The sequence below is a fragment of the Phoxinus phoxinus genome (assembly GCF_949152265.1).
Source record: "Phoxinus phoxinus genome assembly, chromosome: 16".
Taxonomy (NCBI): Eukaryota; Metazoa; Chordata; class Actinopteri; order Cypriniformes; family Leuciscidae; genus Phoxinus; species Phoxinus phoxinus.
This window is the reverse complement of record NC_136891.1, coordinates 34535785-34554550: the sequence shown is the minus strand read 5'-3', so window position 1 is coordinate 34554550 and position 18766 is coordinate 34535785.

The following is an 18766-nucleotide window of genomic DNA, read 5'->3' as shown; positions in this document are numbered from 1 at the left end:
CCAGCTCAGCCTCGTGTTGCCCTGTCGTACCGAAGCGGTGGGTGGAGTACAGTATGGATGGTTAAGCAATTGGGCCAGTTTGGATAAAACATTCATATTTAGAGAAAATACAAAAGCAAAGCGTAAAGCCTCAATGACAACACGGCGGGAGACAGTGAGCGCACGCAGGCCAGGACGTCAATAGCGCACACGATCGGAAGTCTCTGGTATTTAGTGCACAACATGTGCGGGTTTATGGCCTCAACGCTGTCAGAAGTACATCGTGACTTCTGTGATAATGCTCTTTAAATACACACACTAATGGGTATACATCGTCTCTATATTGCAAACTGCAATGATTTCCTTTTAATACGATTATTTTACGTCTCTCACCTCTGTGTAGATTTTGTAATCTTTATTCTCTCTCTCACTGAACGCACGCCTCAGAACGCCTGTAGACTTTGCTCTAGAGCCCCTCCTTTAATCAGCAGACCTGTCAATCACAGCAGATTCCACACTGGCATAATTCCTTAACAAATGACAGACAAATTCACCGTTGTTTCTGTTTGGCGGAATTCAATTAGTAACCTCCAACCTTCCTCCCTCTCACCCACAGCTAAAGTGCCTCCGCTAAACCCTGTAAAGTGATGGGTGAGCCGGAATGGAAACTCTGTCATCATTTACTCTCTCCTGTTGTCCTGAACATGTAGGACATTCTGCCGTGGAGCACTAAAGCTGAATTGTGTCCAATATAATGGAAGTGAACTGTCAAGCTACTCTTTGAACAGCTTGATAAATGTCCGGATATGATCCTCTTGTGTTCAGATGAAGTATAAGACAGTCTTTCAGATTTGAGGAAATTGACCATTTTCATTGTGAAGGAAGCCCTCAGGAGGAGCACTGGTCCCTGCCGGACCGGTGCGGCGAGGTCAATGAGGAGATGGGTTAAGACATCAGAGCTGATAGTCCTGTAATGATAGTGGAGGGGATAAAAGTGTGAGATATCATCTTTTGGGCATGCTTCCCTCCCTCTGTCATCATATATCTTTCGTTCTTTAGCATTAGCTGTTTGGCAGCGGTGAGTCAGTGGATGCAAGTGCAAGTTTGAGCAACTAAAGGAATTTAGTCGATCAGCATCCAAGATACTTGAAATGTTTCCTGTGTCGTGAACTTTTGAATTATTTGACTAGACGATCTGTCTGTCTATCGTTATATCTGAATCTATCATCTGTCTGTCCATTCTATTTATTAATAATCTAATCAAGTATTAACCTTCAAGCTTTTAAAGCTGTTTTAAACGGTCAAACAAGGCTTTGTGAACCAACTTAAAGTTTGTATTGACAAACTTTCTTATTTTACATTTTTTCCTCTCAAATACTGAAGAATGGCCTTATTTTCAAATCACAAATCTGATGTCTCTTGCTGTGTAATGTCTACTTGTAGGGGTGTGTGTCTGTTGAGAGTGTGTATGTCACTACATATGTGTGCTTTAGTTTGATTTCCCCTCTGGTTGAAGTGGACAGAGTTGAAGAATACATCCGTCCTTCTTAGTTTAGGGAAACTCCGCATATAGCTGACGGATCCAGAACCTCCCTTTACATCTCTGCTGTCTTTACCACGACATCAGCTGAAGAACACCATCTTCTGCTGTCTTTCTTTCTTTCTTTCTTTCTTTCTTTCTTTCTTTCTTTCTTTCTTTCTTTCTTTCTTTCTTTCTTTCTCACTCCTGGCTTCATTGCAGCTTTTTTCTCACCACTTCTCAGATTCTTCAAGCCATTGTCCAGACAACAGTTGAGGACAGGCTTGCAAGAGGCGTGTGATCTGAATGACCCACCGGCTGTTCCGCTCCTGCCGGTATTTCCACAGGTCACGCTGCCTTACACCTGAGACTGCAGGTAGAGCCGACGATGTGTGATTGACCGTGTAAAAGCTCGTTGGTTTGTTTGCACTGTGCTGGTTTTTCACACTGTATCACACAGTTTGGGAATGATTTATTACCGCAGAGGCCTGTTTGAACAGACACTTTCATCCCTGATGAGACTTTGATGAACCCCCAGCTCGTTCATCTGAGCGGAGCAGAAATATCTGTGGAGGAGGTGCAAGACCACTTCCACTTTCACTCCGCTTGAGACTACCCTTCACGTCTCTTTAGAGATGGGTAAAAACAGTACTGTGAAAAAATATTACAATTTTAAAAAACTATTTTCTGATTTAACATATTTTAAAATGTATTCTTGTGATGGCAAAGCTGGATTTTCAGCAGACATTACTCTAGTCTTCTGTGTCACATGATCCTTCAGAAATCAGTCTAATATGCTGATTTAATAAATATTTCTTCTTATTATCAATGTTGAAAACTAAGTACTACAGTGCATCTCATCCTCATGGACTGCCCCAGATTCGCCAGCTGTGAGATGCACATCTGGGGGGACATGGTTACACATGTTTTGGCGCTGAAGGGATGATCTCCCTGTAGGACTGGCATAGGCGTCTTGCATTACACACATTGCAGTTTATTGCTCTGGCACCTCTGCAATCCTCATGCCTCCTGCAGCAGGACTATGGCATGTTTAGTCATGTGGTCAGGTAGGCATGGGCATCTTTCTCTTGGGCCCGCTTGCACCAGCTCTGCGTAAGTTGCAACTTAGCATAGTTTTGAGATAAAGGGGATATAAGTTACAACTTTTGCACTACTAAATATTTTTGCGTTGCACCATTAAACTTAGTTGAAGCGTAACTCTACATATAAACTCAATATTTACGGAAGCCTCCGATCAGGAGTAACGATTGGAATAAATAGCAGACTGACTGAACTGCATCAATAAGCTCTTATGTTACCTGACAGACTTTAAGTCTTTAAATATATATATGATAATGTTGACATTTACACTTACTTACACTTTAAGAGAGAGAACATTATGTGAAAGATTACTTTGTTAGCGGCTCTTCAACACAAACCCATCATAAACAGCACGCCGTTGTGTGCATCTGTCCCGTCGCTCTGTGCATGTCAAATCAAATCAGTCATAATCAATAAAAGTTATTTCTTATGGTTTTTTTTTGCATCAGTATTTATTTATTCATACTTATACATTTTGTTCCAAATACAGCTTTTGAATGTTATTTACATAAAACTCGTATTATGTTATTCATGATTAAGTAGTATCGTATTTAATGGAAACTTGTTTTGCCTTTAGTAATGTGAGGCAAAAGAAGGTAGAATGAAGGATAAACTGAAATTCACAGCATTTCAACAGCTTCTGCCATAATGAATCTGTCATATTATGCGACTTTACGGAGATCTTACGACCTACGATCTGCCTTAAAGGATCAGTTCACCTCAAAATGAAAATTTCCTAAACATTTCCTTACCCCAAAGCCATCCATGTTCATGTCTTTCTTTCTTCAGTGGAAAAGAAATTAAGTTTTTTGAGGAAAACATTTCAGGATTTTTCCACACAATGGACACAAAGTCCAAATCAATGCTTGAGTTTCAAAGGGCTTTGAAGTGCTTCTAATGGCTCTGCACGATCCCAGCTGAGGGATAGGGTCTTATCTAGCGAAACAATCGGTCATTTTCAAAAAAAAAATAAAACATTTTAAATATACTTTTTAACCACAAATACCCGTCTTGTACCATCTCTGAGATGTGCTATTATTACGCCATCATGTTGGAAAGGTCACGAAAAAAAATAATAATAATAAATTAAAACAAAGATGAATTTTTTGCCCTTCCCGCCCCTTTTTGGAACCAGAGTACACAGACAAATAACTTAGACAGATGACGTGACCCGTGACCTTTCCAACGTGATTACGTAATGCGTGGTGCAAGACGAACAATTGTGGTTAAAAAGTATATACATTTATATATTTTTTACGAAAATTACCGATCGTTTCGCTAGATAAGACCTTGAAACTGCATTGATTTGGACTTTAACAATTTGATTGCGGTTGAAGTCCATTGTGTGGAGAAAAATCCTGAAATGTTTTCCTCAAATTTCTTTTCCACTGAAGAAAGAAAGACATGGACATCTTGGATGGCATTGGGGTGGGGAAATTTTTAGGAAATGTTCATTTTGAGGTGAACTAATCCTTTAATAACAAACGATGCTACCGTTAGTTACAAACGAGCTAGTAGTTGCTAAGCCTCTAGTGTGGACTTTGTGTTCTCTTTTAAGAAAGATCTTGCAAACGGCTGGTGCAACCGACCCTGGTGTTTTTCAGTCAGTAGAAAGGTCTCTTTAGTGGCCCAAGTTGTTGGAACTGTGATCTGAGTTGTCTACAGCCTGTAAACTGTGTGTCTGAAGGACTGATCTAGAGGTGCATGTGCAATGATTGTTTAGGCTTAGCTTGAAATCTTGAAAAAACATTGTTTACACCCTTTCCAATAAAGATCTGTAAAGCTTATTTAGATTTTTTTTTTAAAGAAAAAAAGAATGAATCCAGAAAATGTATATATAATATATTTCACTGTTTTATATAACATTTTATCAGTGCTTGAAATACACATAGCCAGTTTGTTCATGTGAACATCCTCATAAATCAGCCACGTAAAAGAAACACCAATAATCCAGCATTTTTGTGTGTCACATCAATGCTGACTCTGGTGCTCTGCTGGGTTTGAATGCAAGCTCTCACTCGCCACACGGGTACTGTTCAAGAACTAATGGGAAACGCTCAGATGTAAATCATTTGTTTACCCGTTCTTACACGGCAATGTTTCGTGGATGCTTGGAGGTCGATGTCGAAAGCCTCTGTAGTGTTTATCTTTGTCTGTCTTCTGAACAATCTTATCCATTTCTTTCACATTGTGAGAGTGGATCCACAAAACCAGGGCCCTTGAGTAAACCTGTCAGTCATTTTAGAAACTTGTTTGTCCAGCCGCTCTGACAGTTTGAGTTATAGCTCTGGCGAAATATGTTCATTTTAAGGGGCCCTGATAGACCACAGCGGAAAGCTTTAAAGGCGGCGTGTAAACGGTGTGTGTGTAAATTTGGCCTTGGACAGGCAGGTTAATGACCCTATTGTTGCAGTCAAAAAAACATGAGGCACAATCCACTGACTCGCCATGAATCTCCTGTCAGCGCTGGTTAACTTATATTTTGTGAGTCTTCAATTTCAATTAAACCACATTTAAAAAAGAGAAATATACTTAAGATTTAGGTACAGCTGTACTTGTATCTGCATACCACCATACAATTGAATTAAATACCATTAACCAATATCATTAAAACTATAAACATACAGTAATTCTGCACAGAAAGAGTAATTGTGAAAGAGTTCCAAACAATGAAAACTATAATTATTAACTCACTTTCATGTTGTTCCAAACCCGCATGACTTTCTTTCTTCACAAAAGTGAATTTTGGAAGCATGTCCTGCCCACTGTTTTTAGCTCACAAAGAGGGAACATTATCATTAGTATTTCTGGTGCTTTTGGATCTTTTTTAACCTTAAAAAGACTCCAGGCTCCATTACTTTGCATGAAAAAAGAGTGTCCCGTACATTATTAAACTGTTCTTATTTTGTGTTCAGTGGAATAAAGGAAAGTCATTGGGGATTGGACATGAGGGTGGGTAAATGATGACAGATTTTTTTGCTTACATTTTTCCTTTATTAACTAATAGTTGGACGGACAATGCTAACAGTTACAAATGTTTGTTTTCCAATAGATAAGTCGTGTCTAGATATGAGAGGAGCCCCACTTATGAGTAAGTGCTTCGCTTTGATGATATGCTTTAAAAGACATGGCTTCATGTCCTACGGATAAGAGGAGAAGATAAGACCTTTGGAAATAGTCACTATGTTTACGTGCGCCATTTAAGGATGCAATAATCCAGTTTTTCTGTGTTCATAGACTCAACAGGCTATCTCCTGCTGCGGCCCACTTGAACCCAATGGCTTGTTCCTGGAGGTCATGGAGGAGCAACCCCTCTCTCTCTCTCTCTCTCTCTCTCTCTCTCTCTCTCTCTCTCTCTCTCCCACTGCTTCTCTCTTTATCTCAGTGTGTTTGTTTGGATCAGTGGGGGTCATTAGGAAACTAAACATTTGCCCAATCACAAAGGCAGGGATGGTTAATATGTTTCAACGCCTCCATTAGTGTGTGTCATTGTGCACGCAGAGTCCCTCTTCTTGTGCATCTCACGCCGACACACATCTCAGCACCTTAACTGAGGAATGGAGAGAGAAGAGGAAAAAGAGGCCAGACCAGAACTGCAACTCTTGCCAACGTGCCCAATCTTGCCGGCATCAGTTCTTATTCGCTCATGGGCAGTGTGAGCGGAAAACAGAGAGAGGAGAGGGGAAAACTGAGGAGGCGAGAGATAAGACACAGCGAGAGCTGAGCAGATCGTCCACTAGAGGAAAGTGTTACGGGCTGGGTGTGAAGGGATGTAAGGGCAGCCATAAACAGGAAGGTGTGTGTGTGTGTGTGTGTGTGTGTGTGTGTGTGTGTGTGTGTGTGTGTGTGTGTGTGTGTGTGTGTGTGTGTGTGTGTGTGTGTGTGTGTGTGTGTGTGTGTGTGTGTGTGTGTCGGGTTATCTGGCTTTTGAGAACTCCACTCCTGTCTGGACCGACTGCCACCTCTGATCTCCTCTAAAAGCTTACATATCCGGCCATAATTTTAGCTCTTATAGGACTGTGTGTGTGTGTGTGTGTGTGTGTGTGTGTGTGTGTGTGTGTGTGTGTGTGTGTGTGTGTGTGTGTGTGTGTGTCTGTGAGAAACAGAGGAAGAATAACTTGGAACAGTTTGTTAAGTATTTAAAAACTTAAAATAATAATAATTAACAACCTAAACACACAGAAATAAAAAACAGAGTTGAAAGTTAAAATTGCCTTATTAGACATAATCATAATACACAATAATCTTTAGAAATTATCTTAAATAATTTTTTTAATTCTCCAATCTCTTCAAAGACCTCCAAATCACATCCAATTTGTAATAAGAACTGGCGTGCGGAGACAAGACATGAAAGAGAAGCGAGCGCATGAGCGCTGGGCTGGTCGCCTGTTTTTTCTTGTAAATCAATTTGAAACAATTATACTAAAGCCTGAAACAACGCGATGCAAGCTAGCATTGATGTGGCCGAAACAAAACCTCAGTACTCAATGTGCCGATAGAGTTTCCAGCGACTGTCTATTAAACATGTGTTATTATCCCGGTTGACAGTTTAACTAACTTGCTAAGCAAGATTCTCTTCAAACTGTTGCTTCGCCTTGATGTTACACTCATGCACTCGGCTGACACTTTCATCTAAAGGGACGTCCATTGAATTCAAGGTATACGTTTCATCAGTTTACTGCTAATATGTAGCGACAGCTCCCCTTGTGGTAACAGAAATGCGAAGCATTCTCAAGGCCTCGATATTCTCACGGCAAAGTTATTTTGTGTTCTTTGCTTAGGGCTAAAAAGAAGTTAGAAATATGTGAGCTGCAGTTTATTTCTGAACGTGGCATTTAGATGATTATGCAAATATATGATTCATGCTTTTCTGTCAATAACAAAATTATAAACGCAGCATAAATGACATTGTTGAGAAAACAGCAGTTTAGAAAGCATTGGATCTTAGCGACGTGGATATGTTTGCATGCACTCTGCAATTCAGCACTTCACGTTTATTTATACAATAGATTCCTATAAAGCCAGCGGCGTTACAGTTTTTTTACAGTTTTTTTTAACATGAAAAAATAGTGTCAGTGTCAAAAACAGCTGTCCAGTGTATTTATGCTTTCACTCGCGACTGAACAGAAGAAATGAACCGGAGAAGATTTCCACAAGTTCTGATTTTGTTAAATGTAGTCACGCCAGTTTGTTCCTCGATTTCGTCTGAAGCATGTTGAAGTGTGTGTGTTAGAAATTGCAGTCTGACGTATTTTGAGATATCAATGAAAATGTGTTAAGTTCATATCGAGAGCTGTGACTTTAGCTTGCAGACGTTGTTGAGATCTCCTCTGAAGAGTAGATGTGAGAATACAGGGTAAAAGTCTCTTCAGAGATTCGCTGAACACAAGCACAATAGAGGCTGAAGAAATGAGCCGGTTTTGTGAGTGTTTTGTGTAAGTTAAAGATGAACACTTGCTTGTTTGTCTCTCATTCATTCAAGCAAATAAGATGTGAAAGAACAAGACTGACTAGATGTGCTGGGTTAGGGTTAGACTAGATGTGCTGGGTTAGATTTAGACTAGATTGGGGTTAGATTTAGACTAGATGTGCTGGTTAGGGTTAGGGTTAGAGTTAAGGTTAGACTAGATGTGCTGGGTTAGAGTTAGGGTTAGGGTTAGACTAGATGAGCATGCTGCTGTTTGAGTGTGATTATCAGTCATGAACATTGCACCATGCCAAATACTAAATTGGAGTAGTCGTGTCATTTATTGTCTTGTTTCTTTTTCCCAGCTGTATGAGCCCCAGGGGGAAATATTTTTGCTCTGAGATTGTTCTCTAAGCTTCAGGTTTAAGTGTCAGCTTTCTCTCAGATGTTTCTCCTTCGGGGAAAATGTAGCAAATGTGACAATTGTTGACGTACACTGTTCAAAAGAGTTGGTTATATGAAAGTAGTCTCTTATGCTCACCCTTTGATCAATAGTACAGTAAAAACTATAATATTTCGAAATGATATTACAATTTAAAATAAGTATTTTATTTATTTTAAAGGTAGGGTACGCAGTTTTTGGAGGGCTAGCAATATCATCCCATCCTTTCTGCAGAGCTCTCCACAGCCACTTCTTCTCCTAAACACACGGACACACACACACAGAAGAGTTTGCCAGACGAGATACGCGATCGTTAGATTTGATCAGTGCGATTTACAGCGATGCTTTTCCCCCGTAGTTGGTCAGAACAAAAGTGGATGTTACTTGTTCAGATGACTTGTTCTTATGTTGGTCATACTTCCAAAAAGTATAATCTGTGATTCTGAATGACGGTATCCACGCCGGCGCGGTGATTGACAGCCACACATTCTCCTCAAAACATTGGATTCATCCGCGCTGTGCCGCGTAAAGTTGATAATTCCGCGAATAACTGCAATTGCAGATTTCGACCAGAGTTGGCGACAAAGAGGAAAAACTGCACACTACAGCTTTAAATGAAACTGTAAAATGCTTATGAACTTCAGTGACTCTCAGAGCGGCTCTTGAAACGCATTCATGTTCTCATATCCTACTGAGACCGCAGAGGTTGGAAAACACAGCGAGTGTGTGTGTGTGTGTGTGTGTGTGTGTGTGTGTGTGTGTGTGTGTGTGTGTGTGTGTGTGTGTGTGTGTGTGTGAACATGCAGAATTCTTCTTTAAATAGTCTTACTCTCGCGCCCTGATGCGTTCTCACTTCTCAGGTGCCGAAATTTGGCACGATTGATTTAATGTGTACGCTACTGACGTAATGCGGTCGGTGCCATTAAAAGAGTCCGGTACCCAGCGCTGGTGTGCGGAGATATGGAAATATCCTACACATGTTGACAGTCATTCATCCGGCCCGAATGCAATGATTGGACGACATTTTACTTCCACAGATTAAGATCACTTAATTTAGAGATTGCTGTCAGGATGTGAAGAGATTTTTAACCAGCATAACAACAAATGTTTCTTGAACAAATCGCCTTTATTATATTTTAAAATGTCATTTATTCCTGTGGTGGCAAAGCAACCATTACTCCAGTCTTATTGTTTATTAGTATCAATGTTTTTGTGTTTTTGTGTTTTTACTGTTTTCCCCCCTGAAATTTTATTTGACATTTTATCACATGTAATTTTCTATATAGCTATATTAAAATGTATCCTATTAAATCATTACCTGGATATGAATTGTCAGTGAATCAGAATCACTTTATTGTGTAATAAGTGTATTGACAAAAAATAATTGCCTTGACAGTCATAAAAACAAATCACATAAAACATGCATAGTCTTGACTTAAGTGTGTGTGTGTGTGTGTGTGTGTGTGTGTGTGTGTGTATGTGCGCGCGTGAGTGTGTGTGTGTGTGTGTGTGTGTGTGTGTGTGTGTGCGTGCCTGTGTGTGTGTGTGTGTGTGTGTGTGTGTGTGTGTGTGTGTGTGTGTGTGTGTGTGTGTGTGTGTGTGTGTGTGTGTGTGTGTGTGTGTGTGTGTGTGTGTGTGTATGGGAGGGTCAGTTTAAGCTGTTGACACAGGTCATCGGCAGTTCCTCATATCTGTCATCATCTATCTCCCCTGAGTCTGGGAGCTCAGCCTGTCCAGACAGATGGAGCGGCTTGTCATGTCTGGCAGGTTTCCTCACAACAGGTGAACCCAGTGGACTAAGCACTGGAGAGTGTGCTGTTTTACACACACACACACACACACACACACACACACACACACACACACACACACACACACACACACACACACTGTTGAATAGAATGCATTTATTTCTCAAACTCAAATTATGTAGTTTTCAGAAAAACATTCAAATCTTCAGAAAGCCAGCTTGTGCATCACTGCCAATGCAGCTCTTAATAATTCAGCGCTGACCTCGTTTTTGTGTGTGAAACAATTACCTAATTTCTTGGTTGCATTTAAACAATATGGATATTTTACTTCAGTACAATCCAGAACTTACCATGCGCCGTCCAGTCAGGTCAGGAGAACAAAGGGTTTAGCCATGTTGAAGAGTGTGTGTGTGTGTGTGTGTGTGTGTGTGTGTGTGTGTGTGTGTGTGTGTGTGTGTGTGTGTGTGTGTGTGTGTGTGTGTGTGTGTGTGTGTGTGTGTGTGTGTGTGTTGAGTGGGAAACGTCTTGGACACATTCCTGTCAATACCCTTATTTCACCAATACATCAGAGCCCATGTCGTGACAACAGTGGGGTGTCGTTTCGGGAGAGAAGAACATGATGACAACAACTGCACTTCATTGAGACACACACACACACACACACACACACACACACACATCAGCAAAGACTCCAGCATATTACGCAATCCAAAAATAAACAAAACATGTCTCAGGATAATTGTAAATATTAAAGCTGCAGTGCGTATTTTTCCTTGTTAACATTTTAGACTCAAATAATTTATAACTTTAAAAAAAAAATTTACATCATGAAGACTTAAGTCAAATCAGTGGCTTTAAAAAATAGATTTTATACAAAATATATTTTCTATATTATCACGAGGGGCACGGGTGCAACTAGTCACATGACCAGTCGAATAATACTTGCTTTATCTTCGGAAGTCTTTTCACACAAGCGTCATCATCTTACATCATCTTATATCCACGTATAGTTATCAGTGTAAAGTCCAAGAACACTTTTGTGTTAGACAGCGAGAAGTACAAATGTACTTGAAGTGATTATAGTTTAATGCTCAAGCCATTTTTGCTTATTTGTAAATTGAGTTTTGCTTGTCTAAAAAGATAAAGATATTGTAATAATCTTTACAATTAGTCTTTACTTTAAATTCTCTTTCATCCTCTTGTTGTTCCAAACCTGTATGATGTTCTTCTTCTGTTGAACTCAAAGGAAGAGATGTTGAAGAGCGCTGGTGGCCATTGAGTTCATGATCGTATAAACCCCTGTCACTGCGGCACACACACCATTTCTCTCTGAGGTTACAAGTGCAATCGGACGTCTCACAGATTTCACAGTGAACATGTGTTGACCAGCAGAAAGTGGCTTGGTTTGAAAGCGACTTATCTGCGAGTTTTCCCGGCAGAATTAGACTGAGATTGCACTAATGTGACCTTTACAAGCAAAACATGACCAGGCAAATAACTGACGGAGAAATAAAACCATTCCAATCCAGACCGGCCAATGTCCACACACTGGAGACAAATATTAGCCTGACTCATGTGTCTTCCTAACTCTGAGCTGTGTGTGCCGAGCCGGTGACCTTTGACCTCCCCGGGGTCATCGATCGCCCTCCGCAGAGCCTTCATCTTGATTCTGACCCCCTACTTCATAACCATGTGATCCTAAAATCAATGAAATCTGACATTCCTCTGCACTGAAGTCACTTCCTTATTGCTCCTATTCATCCTTCACTGTGTAGCCATTCACCGAGTCCGACTCTCTCTCTCAGATGACAAGTATTGGCTTTCTCTCGTCTGGTCACACGGAGTGTGTGAGGAATGTGTGTGAGCTTCAAACAGCCTCCTGTTGGATTCTGTGCATTCCTGTCTCGCTGCCAGCTTTACCCAGCCAACTTTCCACCCTCGCAAAAGCTGGTATCAGAGAGAGAGAGAGAGAGAGAGAGAGAGAGAGAGAGAGAGAGAGAGAGAGAGAGAGAGAGAGAGAGAGAGAGAGGAGAGAGAGAGAGAGAGAGAGAGAGAGAGAGAGAGAGAGAGGAGAGAGAGAGAGAGAGAGAGAGAGAGAGAGAGAGAGAGAGAGAGAGAGAGAGAGAGAGAGAGAGAGAGAGAGAGAGAGAGAGAGAGAGAGAGAGAGAGCAAAGCTTGATGTTTTGGCTTCTTTTGGTGCTATCTTTGAATTAAGGAAATATCATGGGTTCAGTATAAGCTCAATTGTGGAATTTTAAGTAAGTGCTTCACAATAACTTTTTTTTATTGACTTTTTTGTCAAACATGGAACATCCATTAACTCATCAAATTGGGTCTGAAATGCAAGTTTCTGGATATAAACTTCCGGTGTATAGAACATTCCTGCAGTTGAACTGAATATCAGCTTGTCATGCCTTTAAACCATAAACCTGGATTCATGAATCATTCTCTTGGTGAGGTGATGAAGTGTGTGTATAGGAAGCTTGAGGAAGTGTGTTGTGTTGCTGTGTGTGTGTGTGTGTGTGTGTGTGTGTGTGTGTGTGTGTGTGTGTGTGTGTGTGTGTGTGTGTGTGTGTGTGTGTGTGTGTGTGTGTGTGTGCAGGAGAGCAGGAACAGGAAGACGGATCGCCAGTGGCCAGTGTGACTTCCTGTGGAGGCCAGGGCCAGAGCTTCGACCCATGGGAGATGGCCATAATCACGGCAATCAGCGTGATTAAACCTCTTTAAACCACCCAGAGAGAGGGAGAAAAAGAGAAACAGAAGGAGAGTTCACGAGAGACAGAGTTAGGAGGGTTTCTTTGAAGCCGCACCACAACAGTTATTTGCAGTTATTCGCAGAGCGTTGTTATCCTCCGCGGCTCTGCGGTGACGCTCGATCTGCAGGGATCACCAGGGAAGTCCTCTGTGTGCAAAACACATTCATGTTCACGGTCATTATTGTGTAGCATCATGCACAATATTTAATTTAATAACTTATTTATTTATTAAATAATAAAAAAATCTAATTGATTATATGATATGCCAATTAATGAACTGAATAAATAGCAATTAATCATATAGAGTCAAGTAGATATAGACCAGTTAAAACCATTATAAATCTAAGTTCCCGAGGATGTCCATTTGTTATTGTGTGCAAGATCACTCTAGCAGCTTTTCCACCGCCAGGCCGAATGCTTCTCAGAATAGTGAGGATTGGCTCCAGTTATATTTCTACTTGGTTTGGTTTGGCACGATTACAAGCCATTCTAGGCCCGGATTCTCAGCACTGCTAACCCTGCTGGCAGAACGCATGTAGTGCTGTCGCCGCTCAGGATTGGTCGCCGCTCAGGATTGGTCAACACTCAGGATTGGTCGCCGCTCAGGATTGGTCACCACTCAGGATTGGTCGCCGCTCAGGATTGGTCAACACTCAGGATTGGTCGCCTCTCAGGATTGGTCGCCGCTCAGGATTGGTCAACACTCAGGATTGGTCGCCGCTCAGGATTGGTCGCCGCTCAGGATTGGTCAACACTCAGGATTGGTCGCCGCTCAGGATTGGTCGCCGCTCAGGATTGGTCGCCGCTCAGGATTGGTCAACACTCAGGATTGGTCGCCGCTCAGGATTGGTCGCCGCTCAGGATTGGTCAACACTCAGGATTGGTCGCCTCTCAGGATTGGTCGCCGCTCAGGATTGGTCAACACTCAGGATTGGTCGCCGCTCAGGATTGGTCGCCGCTCAGGATTGGTCAACGCTCAGGATTGGTCGCCGCTCAGGATTGGTCGCCGCTCAGGATTGGTCAACGCTCAGGATTGGTCGCCGCTCAGGATTGGTCGCCGCTCAGGATTGGTCGCCACTCAGGATTGGTCGCCGCTCAGGATTGGTCGCCGCTCAGGATTGGTCGCCGCTCAGGATTGGTCGCCGCTCAGGATTGGTCACCGCTCAGGATTGGTCACCGCTCAGGATTGGTCACCGCTCAGGATTGGTCACCACTCAGGATTGGTCGCCGCTCAGGATTGGTCGCCGCTCAGGATTGGTCAACACTCAGGATTGGTCGCCGCTCAGGATTGGTCGCCGCTCAGGATTGGTCACCACTCAGGATTGGTCGCCGCTCAGGATTGGTCGCCGCTCAGGATTGGTCACCACTCAGGATTGGTCACCACTCAGGATTGGTCGCCGCTCAGGATTGGTCGCCGCTCAGGATTGGTCACCACTCAGGATTGGTCGCTGCTCAGGATTGGTCAGCTGTCTGTCTCCTGGCTGCCAGTTTCTCTGTAGCTGATCAAGGACACTATTTGAAGGAAGTTAACACAAGCTAACAATACAAGTAAAATAAATATCTGATCAGGGAATAGAATGGTTAAGCAATGAGAAGTTAGGCCCGACTGGGTAAAGCGGCTAATGTCTCTGCCTGCTCTCTGTAAATGCTCAAGTATAGCGCTGCTGACTAAATTAAAGGGTTAGTTAATCCAAAAATGAAAATTATACCATAATTTACTCACCCTCAAGCAATCCTAGGTGTATATGACTTTCTTCTTTCAGCCGAACACTATCAGAGTTATGATAAAAAAAATATCCTGGATCTTCCAAGCTTTATAATGGGAGTGAATGGTACCATAGATTTTGAAACCCCAAAAAGTGGGTTAATAAAGTCCTTCTGAAGCAAAGTGATGCATTTTTGTAAAAAAATATATCCATATTTATAACTTCATAAGCTATAATAATCACTGGCTTCCGGAAACGGGCATACGCGAGTCTAGTTCTGGCGGGAGAGTGACCTCTGACCTCTGACCCGACGCATGACGTATTGTTCGAACACGGAAGCACAGAGGACAGAGCAAAGCGATCACGAATTAGAAGTCTAAAAGGAGATTTTTTAAAGAGAAAGGTCGGAGGATTTCGATATAAGAGAAGATGAGCTGGAGTTTGTTGCCCAGTTTGAACCGCGAGAGGCATCTACTCTCACCTCAGCTTACACTACTCCTACATCCTACATCGTGCGTCGGGTGTCATGCGTCGGGTGTCATGTGTCGTGTGTAATGCGTCGGGTGTCATGCGTCGTGTGTAATGCGTCGTGTGTAATGCGTCGGGTGTAATGCGTCGGGTGTCATGTGTCGGGTGTCATGTGTCGGGTGTCATGCGTCGGGTGTCATGCGTCGTGTGTAATGCGTCGGGTGTCATGCGTCGGGTGTCATGCGTCGGGTGTCATGTGTCGGGTGTCATGCGTCGGGTGTCATGCGACGTGTGTAATGCGTCGTGTGTAATGCGTCGGGTGTCATGTGTCGTGTGTAATGCGTCGGGTGTCATGTGTCGGGTGTCATGTGTTGGGTGTCATGTGTCGTGTGTAATGCGTCGTGTGTAATGCGTCGGGTGTCATGTGTCGGGTGTCATGCGTCGTGTGTCGGGTGTCATGCGTCGTGTGTAATGCGTTGGGTGTCATGTGTCGGGTGTCATGCGTCGGGTGTAATGCGTCGGGTGTCATGTGTCGGGTGTCATGTGTCGGGTGTCATGTGTCGGGTGTCATGCGTCGGGTGTCATGTGTCGGGTGTCATGTGTCGGGTGTAATGCGTCGTGTGTAATGCGTTGTGTGTAATGCGTCGGGTGTCATGTGTCGTGTGTAATGCGTCGGGTGTAATGCGTCGGGTGTCATGTGTCGGGTGTCATGTGTCGGGTGTAATGCGTCGTGTGTAATGCGTCGTGTGTAATGCGTCGGGTGTCATGTGTCGGGTGTCATGCGTCGTGTGTCGGGTGTCATGCGTCGTGTGTAATGCGTTGGGTGTCATGTGTCGGGTGTCATGCGTCGTGTGTAATGCGTCGGGTGTCATGTGTCGGGTGTCATGTGTCGGGTGTCATGTGTCGGGTGTCATGCGTCGTGTGTAATGCGTCGTGTGTAATGTGTCGGGTGTCATGTGTCGGGTGTCATGCGTCGGGTGTCATGCGTCGGGTGTCATGTGTCGGGTGTCATGCGTCGTGTGTAATGCGTCGGGTGTCATGCGTCGGGTGTCATTTGTCGGGTGTCATGCGTCGTGTGTAATGCGTCGGGTGTCATGTGTCGGGTGTCATGTGTCGGGTGTCATGCGTCGTGTGTAATGCGTCGGGTGTCATGTGTCGGGTGTCGGGTGTCATGTGTCGTGCGTCGTGTGTCATGCGTCGTGTGTAATGCGTTGGGTGTCATGTGTCGGGTGTCATGCGTCGTGTGTAATGCGTCGGGTGTCATGTGTCGGGTGTCATGTGTCGGGTGTCATGTGTCGGGTGTCATGCGTCGGGTGTCATGTGTCATGCGTCGGGTGTAATGCGTCGGGTGTCATGTGTCGGGTGTCATGTGTCGGGTGTCATGCGTCGTGTGTAATGCGTCGGGTGTCATGTGTCGGGTGTCATGTGTCGGGTGTCATGCGTCGGGTGTAATGCGTCGGGTGTCATGTGTCGGGTGTCATGTGTCGGGTGTCATGCGTCGTGTGTAATGCGTCGGGTGTCATGCGTCGGGTGTCATTTGTCGGGTGTCATGCGTCGTGTGTAATGCGTCGGGTGTCATGTGTCGGGTGTCATGTGTCGGGTGTCATGTGTCGGGTGTCATGCGTCGTGTGTAATGCGTCGTGTGTAATGCGTCGGGTGTCATGTGTCGGGTGTCATGTGTCGGGTGTCATGCGTCGTGTGTAATGCGTCGGGTGTCATGTGTCGGGTGTCGGGTGTCATGTGTCGTGCGTCGTGTGTCATGCGTCATGTGTAATGCTGTTTATTTTCATTTTTTATTATTATTAATTTGATAATGTATTCAGCATTTCTTAAAATCAGGACGCCATATGAGGCCCATGCGTTTAAGAGATTTTAACATTGCCCTCCTCATGTCGCCCAGCACTCGTTAACATGCTAAAGTGATAAATCTTTGTAATATATGGCCGCTTGTGTATTGTTTTATTTTAGCATTATAAATGTATTGTCCAGGGAAACCTACAGTGTGGTAGGATTCCCTGTGCCGTGTCCAGTGTGTATGTGTGTGTGTGTATCCCTCACCGCAGCAGTGCTGAGCGAGGCCTGGTCCCGCCGCTATTGGGGAACTGAGCGCTTCTGTCTGGCGGCGTGAGGGCTGAAGGAAAGAGACTAATCGAGCTGCAAAGTGTTTTAATTAGTGAGCACAGAACATTGCTGGACAGGATGAGAGACGATATGCTTGCGAGTTGTACAGCTATCATACACAAACACACCCATACACACACTATTAATGTGCACACAATGAAACCTCTTGATGGGTAATCACTTAGACACAAAAATATGCACACACAAACAGGGCCGTTCATTCAAACCTTGTAAATGATGTCATCACATTGTGCCGGCACATTAGGATTAATGTTGTGAGTGGATGTGTGTCTCCCCAGGACAGGAAGTGTGTGTTGCTCCATGCGGCTGCTGCTTCCTGTGCTAGAGGTGTTTTCCACCGTTTCAATCATATTGTCCGCGGATCCGCTCCGACCGGATCTGAACGGGTTCGGACACACTCCACTTCAGACGCCGGAAACATGAGGCTCATGCACACTCGTGTTTTCCTGGATCTCTGAAGAACTGTGTAAAGCATCTCACTTCTGAAATATGCGTCCCTAATGTGATCTCTGATAAGCAGGATGCTGTGATGTTCCTGTCATGTGCGTAAAGGTTCCCGCAGCCTTCGGGCGAATGTGGCTTCACATGAGACTCATGTGACTTTGACTGGTGTCTGCGTATAACCGTATCTAATGAGTCTCTTCCTCTCAGTCGTTCTGTGTTTCCCCCTCCATCTTTCTTCACAATGAACAGAAAAGATATAATAATGATAGCACACAGAATTCCTTGGATTTGACAAAGGAGGATGTGTGTACGTTTTTCTGCATTTACATCCAATGACTCTTAATATTCGTATTTACTCTGCGATATGTTATAATATTCTGTGTTTGGAAGACAAACGATAAAAAATTTAACTCTCTAAATCTATTTTTAATATCGCAAGATCGATCTTTTCCTGCCCCACTTTCTCCTGAAACTACAGTCACACAAAATAAGTCGTGTTGACCCACTTTTGCAGTCTGAATTTCATAAGATACAAATGTTGCACACAATAACATACAGTGAGTCCGATTCACAGACAACTGACTCATCTGAACAGGTTATTGTTTATGAATCAAAACATAGAGAGTATATTTTGATCCACTGACTAGTTTCCATTCAAAGTACTTTTTTGTGCATTCTGGGATATCTTATAAAAGTTAAATTCGCAACTTTGAATGGAAACATATCCAATGACTCTTTTAAACATGCAGCATCTATTTAGTGAATCAAAAACATAGTGCAACCAGTGCAGTCCTGTTCAAGAAATGATGAGCTGGTTAATCACTCAGAATCATTCAGATGAACTGTATAAAGATGAATGTTTGAATCAGTCGTATACTAACCCTTCATTGAAGGAACTCATTGGATCCATCACAGCGGTTTCTGAAGTAACATCGTTATGCATGCATTAAATCAACAGTTTGTTAATCAGAATCAAATTTAATTTATCAACTTTCCAATTGATACCCAGATGTCACAAAAAGTATACTTAAGTTTGCTTTTTTGCTTAAGT